Genomic DNA, 14,876 nt, shown 5'->3' with positions numbered 1-14,876 from the left:
TGAGTCAAGCTGTCCGGCTAAGATAGTTGAGTCATCAGGGGACGTATCCTAATGAAGCAGCAGCCTTGACAAAATTCTGTCAGACACCCCAACAACGGACAGAAGGGGAGTAAAGGTGAATTGGTAACCAGCGAAAGATGTATGCTTTGAAGTTAGAGAAAGATGAGCAGTGAAAACCTTCAAACCACTGAAATCACCCGGGGTAGATGTAATTTTTCCAGCAACACTCCAGGGAGGCCTAAAAGTCATCCTACAGTGGTAACGGACAGCATAGTATTGGAATATATACCAAAGGCATGGAGATCGGCAGAGTGCTCTTTATTCCGTATGCGGGTAAAATGAATTCTTTTCACTATAAATCCTTCAGATCAACAACGTTCGTACTTAAGACGATGGAGAAGATCGAAGACAACTACATATATTAGAACTAACGTCCTAATATGTAATTCTCTACTTCCATGCCAGCACGCTCACCAGGCAGGACAGTCAGCCGAAACAGCTCTGTGTCATCTGACGGATGTATTGCAAAATGCCGCAGAGACGAAGGAAATAGTATTGCGTACGCTTTTGAACATTGAAGGAGCGTTCGATAACACATCACACACGAAGATACGAGATGCACTAATCGCCAAGGGAGTGGGAAACACCTTGGATTTCTAGATGGATACAATGTTAGAGAGTAGGCAAATGGGATACCGACTCTATTGTCATGAACACTACTCAAGGTTGTCCGCAAGGTGAGGTATTCTCACTATTGATATAGAGCTTCATAGTTGATAAAGTCCTAGCAAGCTAATAAAGACTAGAATACACGGACTATATGAGGATACAGAATCCAAACTAGATTGCGAATCATTAGTAATTGGTACAGAAAGGCGGGGCTGCGCACCAATCCAGCCAAGGTGATTATAGTACTACTCACTAGGTGACCTTCAGAATGTCCGGGAGAACCAAGCTGCTAAAATCGAAGGAAAATTGGCATTCTTTCTAGGCTGATTACTGATACAAAGGGATGACATGACAACGAAGTTCCACTTTGATAAGAACGTTGTAATACGTTGAAGAAACAGAGCAAACTGAGGGAACGTGACATTGGCATACAATTTGAACTGGCAACTGATTACATGATGCACTGACGAATCCGTTGGTCCAAGAAAAATGGGCTTTGAACCAATGGGAAAGCATACGAGCATATTTTAGGAGGAAATTTACGCCATTGACAGATGTGTCTCTTTCAACTTCGAAAGAAACTATAGGGAGCAGAACATTACTATTCTAACGACAATCAAGAGCCTATTAACGCACTTAGGTAATACCAGGTTAATTTCAAACTGGTATGGGAATGCTTTACACACTCGGCTCGTTCAATTAGGTCACATTGGGTTAGAAGGCAATGAAGCAGCGGATGAGCTAGTCAGGAAAGGACCAGCGACGCCGCTATACAGGCCAGAGCATTTCTGTGGAGATGGAAACGAATTCATGGACATTGAAAGACATTGACAAATGAAGAGGAATGGCTGAAGGAACTTTGCTGGGCGAACTTAACAGGGATGGAACAGTCCAGAGTGCTCATGGGGGATTCGAACCCAAGTGCTCGGAAGATTGTTTAAACCTCACCAAGAGCCTCCGGATCATAGTGGGAATACTCAATGGTCATTGCAGACTAAAGAAAGACGCTGCTGCGCCAGGTTGCAGCAGTGTGTGGGATTCACACCCACTAAAACCACCCCCACTCTTCCGCCCCTCCCCGCGGGACCACCGTGAAGTATTACTTCGCGGGGGAGGCTCTGGTTCGCTATACCAGCTAGTCCATGTCACGTCTCCGTCGCGCCGCCTTCCGACCTCGATCCAACTCCAGGAGTTTTGTCTGCACCACGGCTACTGCCTCATTTACCGCCATCCAGTTTTCTTCCGACTTCAACATCTCTTCCACCAGGTTGGAGGGCTCGATGTCCGCCCCTAAGATGCTGTTCAACCTCCTTTTCTGCTGCAGAAATCTGGGACAATGGAACATAACGTGCTCCGGGTCCTCGAGTGTAGCACCGCATTCAGGACAGTTGGGAGACTCGTCCAACTCGAAGCGATGCAAGTACTTCCTATAGCCACCGTGTCCCGGAAGGAACTGTGTCAGGTGATAATTCAATTCTCCGTGCTTTCGGTTGACCCATTTCTCGATACATGGGATCAATGTATGGGTTCACCTGCCCTTGTCGGAGTTATCCCACCGTTGTTGCCACTTGCCACACAACTCTCGTCTGATGGCTTTTCGGAAATCCGCATTCACCTCGGCTGGATTTGTCTTCCGTTTTTCTTAGAGCCAGTGTGCCTCGCTCGCTTGAAGATCTATAGGGATCATTCCTACGATAACACACACTGCCTCCGTCGACGCCGTCCTAAATGCGCTGCACACCCTTAGCGCAATTGGCCGGTATACCGAACATATCTTCCTCCGGTTGACAGCGTGGTTCAACGCTCCCGCCCAGACAGGGGCCGCGTATAGCAAGATCGACCTCACCACTCCCGCGATGAGTAGCCTGCGACTATACTTCGGCCCTCCCACGTTAGGCATCATCCTTGCAAGGGATGAGCTGGCATTTGCTGCCTTCTCTCGCGCATAATCCAAGTGTCCCTTGAAACTCAGCCTGGCATCGATCATCACCCCCAGGTATTTAACAACCGATTTTGAGACGACCTCACGATTACCAACCCGGATGGTAACCGTGTTGTTCTTCCTACGGTTGGTAATGAGGACCGTCTTTTCGTCCGCCAGGTCCAGCTTGGCCATTCGTAACCATGACTTGATGGTATGAATGGCTTCATTTGCATAAAGCTCCACGTCCTCGGGATGCTTTGCAATTGCAACTACCGCCAAGTCGTCCGCAAAACCAATCAGCGTTGTCTCCTCCGGCACGCGAAGGCCAAGCACTCCGTCGTACATTATGTTCCACAGCAGCGGTCCCAATACAGAACCTTGAGGCATACCTGCTGTCACAATGTACTCCTTCGGCCCGTCGTCCGTCTCGTACCAGAGAAGTCTGTCCGAAAAGTAACTCTCGATGAGCCGAGCCAAGTAGCTAGGAACACCCAGTTTGGCCAAAGCGCCCTTAATCCCGCCCCAGTTGGCCGAGTTAAAAGCATTTTTGACCTCCAGCGTCACCAGAGCACAGCATTTGCCCATGGCCATCGCATTTCGAGCCAGTTCCATGACCTTTGCTACTGCATCGACCGTAGAACGGGCTCGCCGAAACCCATATTGCCGCTCTGAAAGACCACCCGCAAGCTCGATGAACGGGAGCAGCCTGTTGTATATCACCCTCTCCAACATCTTCCCCATGGTGTCTAAGAGACAAATAGGGCGATATGAAGAGGGCACGCCGGGTGGTTTTCGGGGCTTCGGTTGCAAGACCAGCTTCTGCCTCTTCCACTGGGCGGGAAACACTCCTTCCGCCATGCACGATTCGAATGTGCTTGCGAACCACCTTGGTCTGGCCTTGACCGCCACCTTCAGAGCCCTGTTCGGAATTCCGTCCAATCCCGGAGCCTTGCTGTCCCCAATACGTCTGCAGACTTCCCAAAGTTCCTCTTCGGTAACATCAGGGATCGAGAAGACGTCCTGCGGAGCTGCCAGTTGGGGTTCTCTTTCGTCCTGCTCCTGCTGCGGGGAAAGAGTTGCAATTATTTGCAACAAGAGCCGTGGGCAAGTCACTTGAGGTGATTTTCGCCCACGGATCTTCTTCATTACAACTTGGTGGGCTGTACCCCACGGATTCGTATTAGCCTCCATGCAGAGCTTCTGGTAGCATTCCCGCTTGCTTCTCCGAATGGCCTTCTTAAGGTTGCTTCGCATATCCCTGTATTCCTCCTCACGCTCCTGGTGCTCCGGCCTTCCCCTTGTCCTGTGGGAAAGTCTCCTCGCTCGGAGACAAGAGGATCTCAAGGCAGCGATCTCCGTGTTCCACCAGTAGTTTGGCCTCTTGCCGTGGTGCAAACGTCGTCGTGGCATCGTAGCGTCGCATGCTTCGGTTACATGCTGAGACAGCTGTGTGACCCTTTCCACCGCTGTTCCATCCGGATCATGGGCTCCCTCCAATGCGGCCAGGAATGTCTCCTCGTCGAAAGCTCCGATAGACCAGCCAACCGCCTTAGCCTTTCCACCTCCAGAGCGTCGTTGACTGCTTCCCCGGTTCCCAATGTGGAGGAAGATGGCCTGGTGGTCACTGTGGGTGTAGTGCTCACTCACTTGCCAAGCCATCCTACTCACCAGTGAAGTGCTAACAAATGTCAGGTCAACGATCGAACCCGACCCTCATCCTCGAAAGGTGGGCACGCATCCAACGTTGGCCAGCACGATGTCCAGCTCCGCAAATAACTCCAACAGAATTTGACTTCTGGTGTTCGTCGATCGGCTTCCCCACTCCATGGCCCACGCGTTGAAATCGCCCGCAATGATTTTAGGGCTGCGGTCTCCAGCATCCAACACCAGACTGTCTAACATCTCCTCATATTGTGCTAAGGTTGCACTAGGAGGAGCGTAGCAGCTGTAAATATGGACACCGTTGACCTTCGTCCTTATAAAACCGGCTGCCGGGGGGGCCATGACTTCCTGAATGGCCTGTCTTCCGCACGCCCAGATTGCCGCGTTGCCAGACGCATCCACCGCCATAGTTTCTGTACGGCTCGCACATAACCGCGACATCGACATTCGACTCTCGAATGGTTTGCGAGAGCAGGTCCTGAGCTGCCTCACAGTGATTGAGATTGATTTGTATCAATCTCATTTGCCTGCGCGGTTCAGCTCCCTCCTATATACCGGACATCTGCTGCTTCCCGCAATATGCCGGCCGTCCACGTCCTCTTTCCCACTGGATCCGTGGATCTCCGGTGCAATCTTTGATGAAGTGGCCCTCTTCCCCACACTTCCTGCAACTCCTCGACCTATCATGCTGGCTAGTCCATGCCGCCGCAAAATGGCCGAAATCGAGGCATCTGAAGCATCTCTTTAGAGAGATTTGCTCCCTGAGCCTGCACACGACCCAACCTATTCTTACCTTGCCCGCGGTAATTAACTTAATAGTTTATAAATATACTATAACTAGTAAAGGGGCGTAATAGTTCCTTTAGGACGCTGTGTGATATCCCTTCAATAGTATTATTATTATTATTATGTGCTTAATAAGCGGTTTACTGGAATATTTAGTTTCTTTAGATGAACATAGGAACCTGCATTTTATACGATTTAATATAATATTAAGTCCAACTAAGGAGGTCTCCATTATAATATTATGACCATTTGCATTTACATTTCTCTGAACGTTTTATCCTCCAAACCCTAAAGATCATTATTAATCCCTGATTGATAGTTTTTGATTGAATATATAATTTACTCTAACACCTGTTGTGTTAGCCAACGAAACTTAAATATATTTTGCACTGAAAATGTGCTGGAAGTTATAATTAGATGTGTGGATTCATTAAAGTATAAATACATTGATGCAAGGAAGTACATATATTGGCCCACCCGGAATTTACGAAGCGAAGTTGCAATGCAGTTTTTCAATACTTACTTAGTTCAAAGCAATTAATTAGTCAAGAAAAGTCAATCAATAAATTTTCGCTAATGGCCAAACAGGCTGCAGAATCGATTATCTTAACCGATTAGGTAGATTGGATTAGATACATTGGCTGCTGCGTATGCAAAAAGTGTGAAGAAATTAATTCACGGTAGTCTTGAAGGATCAAAAAAAAAAAATGATTTGATTCAATGAGTTTCACAATTTCTTCTCAAAAACATCAGGTGACCGTCGCGAGCACTAAACACTTTTTGATTGATCCAAGGACAATTTTCTGAAATTCGTATTTGCCCAAAAGTAGGTTTCATAGAGAAAGCCTTCATCCAATGTTCAATATCTCACTTAGATTTGTTTACGCAGAAAATATAAATTATTGTTAAGAAGAACAATTTTCTCCGATTATTCTTATGAACTATTCAAGATATTTAGTCAAAATAAAAGAATTAGTAAAAGAAAATGAAAGGGTCGGGAAAAGGGAAAGGGGGTCTACACCAAGTGCCTCCTTCATATTCATAGAGTAGACGTTAGGTCTACCTAGCACCCTTGCCGCCTCTAGGAAACACCGGTATCTGATTGGGAGAAAATAGCAGGCATTGCTCCCACAAGGAAACCTACTCAAAATGACAAGATCAGCAGAGAAATTTTGAAAAAGTTTATCCTATAAAGGTATGTGAGGTGTCAATACCTTCACTGGCCTAATAAGCATTCAGGAGTTTAAATGAAAAACAGATACAAACATGTCAAAAATTGGAATCTCAGCGCTTCAAGTATGAAACGTTTTATGCATTTCTTGTGTGAGAATATTTGAATGCCAAACTGTTCCATTTGTACGTAGATCGTAATGTACATGCATCTACCATGTCACCCTACTTACATCAGTGCGATTTGCAGCAAATTTACACGGAAGAGCCCATTTGGAGCTACTACAACTTTGTCAATAATAATATCAATAGTCACCAAACTTGTGGATGTTGTTGTAGTCCCTGTTAATGCAAATTTTTATAATTCCGGAATAAAGGTCGGTGACCATTAAAATGTTCCAAAAATATACTAACATACTATTTGAGCAGATATCGGTATGGAGAGTGTTTTGGGCCCTAGACACCAAGTAAGGGTAGCTTCGTGATTTTCTTCAAATTTTACGGTTTGGTAACATCTGTGAATGGCGTTGTCAAAGAAGTTCTTTCCAGCCCTGGCACTCCTCACCTTTACAACTAATGTGAATACTAATACCGGCTTCGGAAAGTGCTAACGCTCTTCATTTGATACCCCACATGACCATATTCGGTAAAAAACTTACACTCTCCGCAATGTAGAATGATGTTATTCACTGCATGCATGAGTTCACAATTCTTCTTACCAAATTTTGTGACAATAAGTGTACCTGTTTCTGAGAACGGTGCGTGTGCCTGACAGACAGACGACAGACCGACCAGACAGACAGACAATGAACCGATTTTAATAAAGTCTTTTTTTACTCAAAATCTAAAAAAAAAGATAATCAAAAGATAAAGTCATCACGCATCGAAAAGAATTCCGAATTTCTTAAAACACGCATTTGAAATATGTCAGGTTTCTCTGGCAAACTCTGCATATAGTAGAGAACTTTGCAATAATATTTGATTATCTACGAAATAACTCGCACTCTTTGCCTAGATCGATCGAATATTTTCGAGAAGTATTTTTTTCCATTTGGGATTTTAATGCTTGTAAATTATCGCTGCCTTCATGTTTCCAGCTTTTTATTGACTATCAAAAAGGTTATATATTAATATATTCAAAACCATTTAATTGAAAGTCCTGAGAACCACCAAACAATTACTTTTTGGATTGGGTTCTTCTTCTTCAGCTTTTATACCATTCAGGAGCTGGCTCGTCTGGACCCAGTTTATTATTTCTCTCGATCGTAGAATTACTTGAGTTGAAGTCAGGAGACTCTCAAAATACTATTCAACGTATAAAGCCATTATTGCTTCGGTCGGCTTTCGGGTTGTTTCCCATCGAATTTGACGTTCAGGCGAATATCAGCTAGTTAGTTCTTATAGGCTTGAATTGCATAACCATTATCCATGACCATATCGAGACGTCTCAATATCTTCCCTCTTCAGCACCTATTGCCGTTTGACTTTTCGCTCACATAACCATAAAGATCACCTGCATGACCAGAATTAGGTCGACCGGCTTGTGGTACGAATACATACCTAGCTAAAGAAATGAATCATGAGGTCAACTAAAAAGCAGTGAACTTCATCTGCAATCATCAAACTGCTCTACTTCTTTAATAGCGTCACCACAACTGTCAGAGATGGTAATCCCAACACCGTATAGAGAAGTTGGCAACCATTTAAATCACATTTACGTTTATGGCAGAGTCTTTGGCAGCGAACTATTGAGATATCGATGCTCTTATATTAAAATCCTCCGGCTTACGAGTCATTCGTGGTTCACTGAAATACGTGTCGATTACATTCAAGACTCTTTGAGATGGTTGTATTTCTCCTCCACTGCCCAGTGCCATGTTGTCGCCCTTTCTTAATGTCTGACCTATCCACTGCCACTTCCGCTTTCTGATCAACTGGTCAGCTGATAACTGGTCAGTTTCTGATCTTTCGAATAACAGTGGGAGGTACTTTCCATGTACTACTCTCACATAGCAACGCAGAAGGGATATAAGCATAAAACAGTATACGGCAGCGAAGGTGGACGAACAACATCCGATTCGGTGCCACCGCCGGCAAAAACAACGCTTGCCAGATGTACAGATCAATAGTATTAGTTTTCTGCCCATTAATACAAATAGGGAGAGTGAGGTGACCAATCAGGATGAAAACCTAAGTTTTGTTGATGTTTATCTTCAGTTCAACTTTACTTGCCTGCACATCCAGGGAGCAAACAGCTTAAGGAAAGACGGCATCACCTATTGAAGTCTTCTACGTTTTTTGGTCAAAGTAGGATGAAGAGCTTCATACGGTCATCGAATGACGCCGAATTGAGCACGTGAAAAACAGGGGGATCCCCTAGGTAGTCAACAGGTGTTAAAGATAAAAAAAGCGAACAGGCAACTCCGAACACCAGCACTAATAATTCAGAAGGAGGAAAGCATACCGCGAATGTACGAACGTCGGCCAGCGTTGCGAAGCTCAAAACGAACGAAAACAGTGGATGAACTATGTAAAACTACCAACAAAAAAGCGAAAAGAAAAGTAAAAGTGAGAATTCGTCCAGAGACGATTGTTATTTCCAGTAAGGGCAATCTGTCTTACGCGGAGATACTCAAAAAGATCAAAGCTGATCCTGACCTAGAAGATCTGAGCGGAAATGGAGCGGAGAGTCCGAAGAACCTAGAAAGGGGATGTTCCAGTTGAAATGATCGAACGTAGGTAAAACTGATGATTTTTGCACTCAAGTTAAAAACTCACCTCGGGAGAATACTGCAGTGCGTGCCCAATAACATGAGATCTGCATACAATGAAAGGATATCGATGAAGTGACATCGAAAGCAGAAATTTTTATTGCTTTGAAGGACCAATTCAAGTTGGAAGAACTTGCGGAGGAGTGTTTTGTAAGTTTAGGAAGAGCCTATGGCGGTAACTCAAACGGCTACAATAAATAAACTTCACTTTAAATGGCTCCTGTTTGGGCACTTTTCGAAGACATACACCGGCGGTATTGATCGATCCGATCCGAGAAGGTGTGGGAAGAAAGGTCATATTTTCAAGGAGTGCAATTTCAGGGAGTCCAATTGTGCGAAGGAAGGAAGAATATGATAACCGGGACGTTCCCGGAAATGGCAAATGTCCAGAATTTGGGAAAGCGCTGACTGCAACGAGAAAATGAGGTTTATTCAGATAAACCTCAATTATTGCAGGGTCGCTCAGGATTTACTGGAGCAGACCACGTACGAATCTGAGATGGAAATTGCCGTCATAAGCGAAACGTATAGAAACCGTAACGGTAGCATATGACTCACAGATTCAACTGGTGGAGCCCCGATATGGACTTGCTGTCGACAGGGCATACAATGTAGTCCGGCAGCCAGTGGCTTTTTGTGGCCGAACATAGTGGTGCGCCAACTTTGAACCTGTCTGAATTCGAAGAAATGCTTGATAATCTTGTTCTCGACGTAGCCCCTATCTCGCTGCCATCGTCGATGACGGACCCCGGGAGTACGTTGTTTCCGCGGGTGTCCCGCAGGGCTCCGTATTGGGCCCATTACTGTGGAATATCATGTACAACGATGCACTTAATCTTCCCCTTCCGAGGGATGCCACGGTGATGGTTTACGGTGACAACATTGCGCTGGTCGTTATCGCAAAGCATCTCGAACATGCTAAATTATAGTCAGGCACAGGAATCAATGCTGTAAAGGGTTTGCTAGAGAGCTATGGTCTGACACTTGCGGAGGAAAAATTGGAAGCGATCTTTGTCACTAAGCGCCGGAAGAGAAATTATGCCTGTATTAGAATCGGTAATTATATCATCACATCAAAGCCTTGATGATTGGCTTTGATGTGATGATGATACTTGGGACTGGTCATAAAGAGGAAGCACAATTATAGGCAACACTTGCAGTATCCAGGATGATGCTGAACATGGGAGGGTCACGGTATACCTCTAGGCTGGCTATAGCCACGGTGGTTAGCTTGCAGTATGGAGAGAAGAGTTGCAGATGTTAGTTCACGCTAACAAATTCAAGCAGTCTACAATCATCAAGAGTGGTTGGAGAGGCGACATGGTGAGATTATTTATAATCTCAATCAATTTTTCACGGGGCACGGAGAATATCGGTAGTACCTGCACAGGTTTAAACCTCACCCAACTGTCCAAATTGCGATGGAGTCCCAGGGGACCCAGAGGATATATTCTTGCACTGTCCAAGATTTGTGGAAGAAAGGGGGAATTTAGAGGAGACTCTGAGAGATGCTGGTACCAAAAAATCTGGTGCCGAGAATGGAAGCACATCATGAGGCCTGGGATGGGGTCAACTTCACGATCGCATCTATCCAAAACAAACTGTGAAAGGCAGAGGAGAGAAGCGAGGTTATGCCGTGTAGAAAATATAAGTGACGAAGCTATAGTGAGCTGATCCCGCCCCATGATGAAATACCTTATGGTGGTGCCATGAGGCAGGGAGGGGAGTCGGGGATGGTTTTAGTGTGCTGCTAGCGTGTGGAGGTCAGTGTCTTTCAAACAAAAGACAGGCAGTCAATAAAGTTGACCGAGGACGAGCGAGCCAGACTCCCGTTCACTATCCAAAACTATGTCCATCTGCTCAAAAGCTTTTAATGAACTGCGCCTCCTTGCATCAGATTCTTTGCTACCCCACCTGTGATCTCGCTACTTTTATCTCGTTCCGGATATTGGTCAGGGTCAGCTTAGTCAATCTTATCAATTTCGTCGGGATATCCAATTTCCACATGATCGAGGAGAGTTTTACCTTGACTATGCTATCACAAACGGCCTTAGAGTCGGTAAAAAGATGCAGATGATGGTTATATTCAGTTCCAGTTTTTCCGTAGCTTGGCACAGACACAAAATCTGATCTGTTGTTGATTTGGAGGAGTTAAGCCATTTCGGTATGGGCCGATAATATTCAGGCTACCCAATCTATCGAGATAACGGAGAATATCTTATAGATGACAATCACCAACATAATATTGGTGTAATTGGTGCACTCCGTGATATCAACCTTTTCAATTTATTCGTCGGTAGAAGAAGGCTTCACTTTGGACCCCAAATTCTTCAGAAATTTTACCTCGATGCAGGATGTTATATTTGGCGCCATCAAATGTCCCTCTAATAATATCTATTAGTTTCTTCAAAATGGTTCTTCTACGTTGGGCATCGAATTCGACTAAGAGCAGGTGAAGCGACAAACTGCGTACACAGGAGCATCCAGAGAGGAAACTCCTCCCTGTTGATCAAGATTTCGAAATGGTCTTTAATGCGTTCCACAATTATTTCAGCTATTATGTTAGCGATGGCAGACAGAACATAAACACCACTCCAAGACAGGTGTCCTCTTTCAGAATCTTAGCGACTATTTAATTCTTCCACTTTCTGCGACAGGTAAACCGGCTGATGTCCACCATTCAATTAAAGGAAAATGGGAGATCCCACTAACGACGAATAGGTGGTTCGAATATTTAAATGAGAGAACATTTGTCAGCCTCTTAAAAATTCTTCTACTAGTAAAGCTACTCAAGAGAGAGGTTAAAGAGGACGCATGATAGTGCATCCCCTTGTCATAGACTGTTGTTGATGTCGAATGGTCTCGAGAGTGGTCCTGCTGCTTTTATCTGGCCTCGCGCATTGGTCAGGGTTAGCCTAGTCAGTCTTATTAACTTCGTTGGGATACCGAATTCTCTCATGGCCATGTACAGTTTTGCCCTAGCTATGCTAAAATATGCGGTTTTAAAGTCGATGAATAGATGGTGCAACTGGTGTCCATATTCCAACAGTTTTCCCATCGCTTGCCGCAGAGAGAAAATCCGATCTGTTGCTGATTTGCCTGGAGTAAAGCCTCTTTGGTATGGGCCAATGATGTTCTGGGCGTATGGGGCTATCCGGTCTAGCAAGATAGCGGAGAATATCTTATAGATGGTACTCTGCAACATGATACCTCTATAATTTGTGCTTCATATCAAGGATTGAAATCTTAATGAACAACTTGAGACGTCCATAAGGGTCCGTCTTAGGCCAACTCTTGTGGATAATTAAATATAGCGAAGTACTGACATTAAATATGTGTACCAGTGTGGCCAGGTTCGACAGATATTTTTTTGCATGAGAACTAGTAAATCTTAAGATCACTATAAGAATATGGCCACAAATTTGCGTTCCTTAATTCATTCTCATGAAAAGGAAAATAAGCTAGAAAGTTTTGTGATTACTTTTCAACGCAATTATGACATTACCTCCTATTGCATACATACGTTCGTTTAAATGCACCATAAAAAGGAAGATGACAACACGAAGGGCCTTCAGTATTGATAAAATGGCGGTTGAGTTAAGAAGACTAACATGCATTTCCGTTTTACTCACGTTCAAACCGCATGATATGCCAAACCTTAAAAATTTTAGGAATAAGTCACTGAATCCAATAATCCACAGTTTATGAATGAAATTCTTGGAAAAGTGCTTATATGATGGTTTGGAAAAAGATCAACGACCAACAAACGTGCATCATTCAACCTTGGTTAATTCTTCTCCATAAATTAGAAAAACGCATGAGATCAATAATATCTCATTTGCAGCTGCCTTGCAGGTTACTTTTCAATTTATTTGGTTTTGTTTCTTAGTAAGGTGAGTCATCAAAGAAGGAAATGTGTTCTCTTCAATTAACCTAATAGATATTCATGAAAAGAAAGTGTATCAATTGGAGTAATGCTATGTGTATTTTCGCGGTGAGAAATTAATTGGTTATAGTTAAAACAACTTAAACAATAATGAACAATGATAAGTAATAAAGGTTTGCATTCCTAAAATAATTTCCTTAATAATTATTGCATTCAATTAGTCACAATTGGAACAAACAAGTCCTAATCACTCCTACGTACCTGCAGATCAATCGAAATTGTTTTTCTTAGACCACTATTACATTAGATTCAAAATAAATATTGCTAGAGGCGTACTCGTATGATAAAACCTCGGTACGAACTGTAACCTCCACTCTGAAAAATTCCAATTATAATAACTAAAACTTGATCCGAAAAAACCTCATCATTTTAATAACTGAATGTTAATTGCCTCATTAATTATCTGATTTTTTATCACGATCTGAGTACTCACTTCACTTACCATAATTTCATTTATTATCTTCGAGTTTAGACATTTCGAGTTACGCGCTTAAGTCTTTCGTTTCAAGTGAGAACGTTGTCCTGTCTCATTATGCATGACATTTTAATGTGATAAATTTCAAATAGGAAAACAGGATTGCATTCACTGTAAAGTATGAGAATGGGCAAGAAATCATTACTGTGAAAATTTTCAATTTGTGGAAATCGCTAAACTTGGTTCTACAGGATAACCTTTTTATACTATTGAAACTGATAATGCTTATATAACTTTTAATATTACACCTAGAATACCTTAGGGAAGAAAGGTAAAAAGTGTCCAATTACGCTTCCGTTCATCACTCCTGTGTAAAGGATAAACGCCACTTGAATTTACTGGAAACAATTATCGAAATAGAAAGTCATAAATTTTAACATAAAAACACGACGAACTTCAATTTCATTAATTATCAAATTAACAAACTTAAAAGCAAACATCGAAATTGGTTGTTTGTTACTTCTATGCGAATTAAAAAAACGTACAACGGTTCATGTTCGTGCAACAGATAAACAAAAAAGAACTATTATTAACTATTTTCTGATTTCCTACTATCTACGTTTTTATTGAGAATAAAGACTTTATTGCAATTAAGCGATAATTGCATCTCGTCTGCCCATTCGAACCAGTCAAAGATGTTTCGTAAAAATTCCTGATCAAGTAAAAAAATCCGAACTACCTTGAAAGGTCGTTGCGGATATAGATGGGAAGAATCTCGATCTCGAAAAGGGGTTTCACATTTTATCTTAAATCTCCTTTCTACTTGAGTGACTTTGAACTTGATCTGCGTTGCTGTAGCCATCAATTACAGCGTCAGAGTTTATCTTTCAGTACGTATCTGCTCTATTTACATTTACAAACGCATACAAACATGCGAGTGCATAAATTATGTGTAGGCGAGAATAACGAACTTTATGAATTCACTAATGCTTGAAGAAACCGTTGCATCAGCCTTCCTCCCTCTGGTGACCTTTGGCTTTCCCAGACAATCTAGGCTGCATTGAGAAGAAGCTTTGGTCGGGCCTGAACATTGGTTTGTGAAAGCTTGCTCCAAGATGAGCTATGCTGGTTCATTGTTCGTGGCTATTATAATGCCACTATTCTTCACGTCATGCACCATCATCGTGCTCTTTCAATATATTGTACTAGGCACGGTACTGATGGCACAGTCGCAGATACTTCATTTCATCCATTTACATGAATTCTTCTTCGACTTTTAAAAATCATTATGACTTCAGACAAATATCATCAAAATTGAAGTTTTGAACGTAAAAGGATTTATCATTCGGACAACATTATCACTATTATTATTAAAAAATTTACAAATTTATCAATTGCGTTAACACCACTAGCTACTAAGGCTATAAGCAATCTTGACTAATGTTTTTAATACACTAATAATTACTGCGACTAAAAAGATAGAGGAGGCAATTGCTTGTGTCAAAAAGTACTTAAGAGCTGTTTCTGAGGATA

The sequence above is a fragment of the Hermetia illucens genome, chromosome 5 (genome assembly GCF_905115235.1).
Source record: "Hermetia illucens chromosome 5, iHerIll2.2.curated.20191125, whole genome shotgun sequence".
Taxonomy (NCBI): Eukaryota; Metazoa; Arthropoda; class Insecta; order Diptera; family Stratiomyidae; genus Hermetia; species Hermetia illucens.
Note: the sequence above shows the minus strand (reverse complement) of the source record.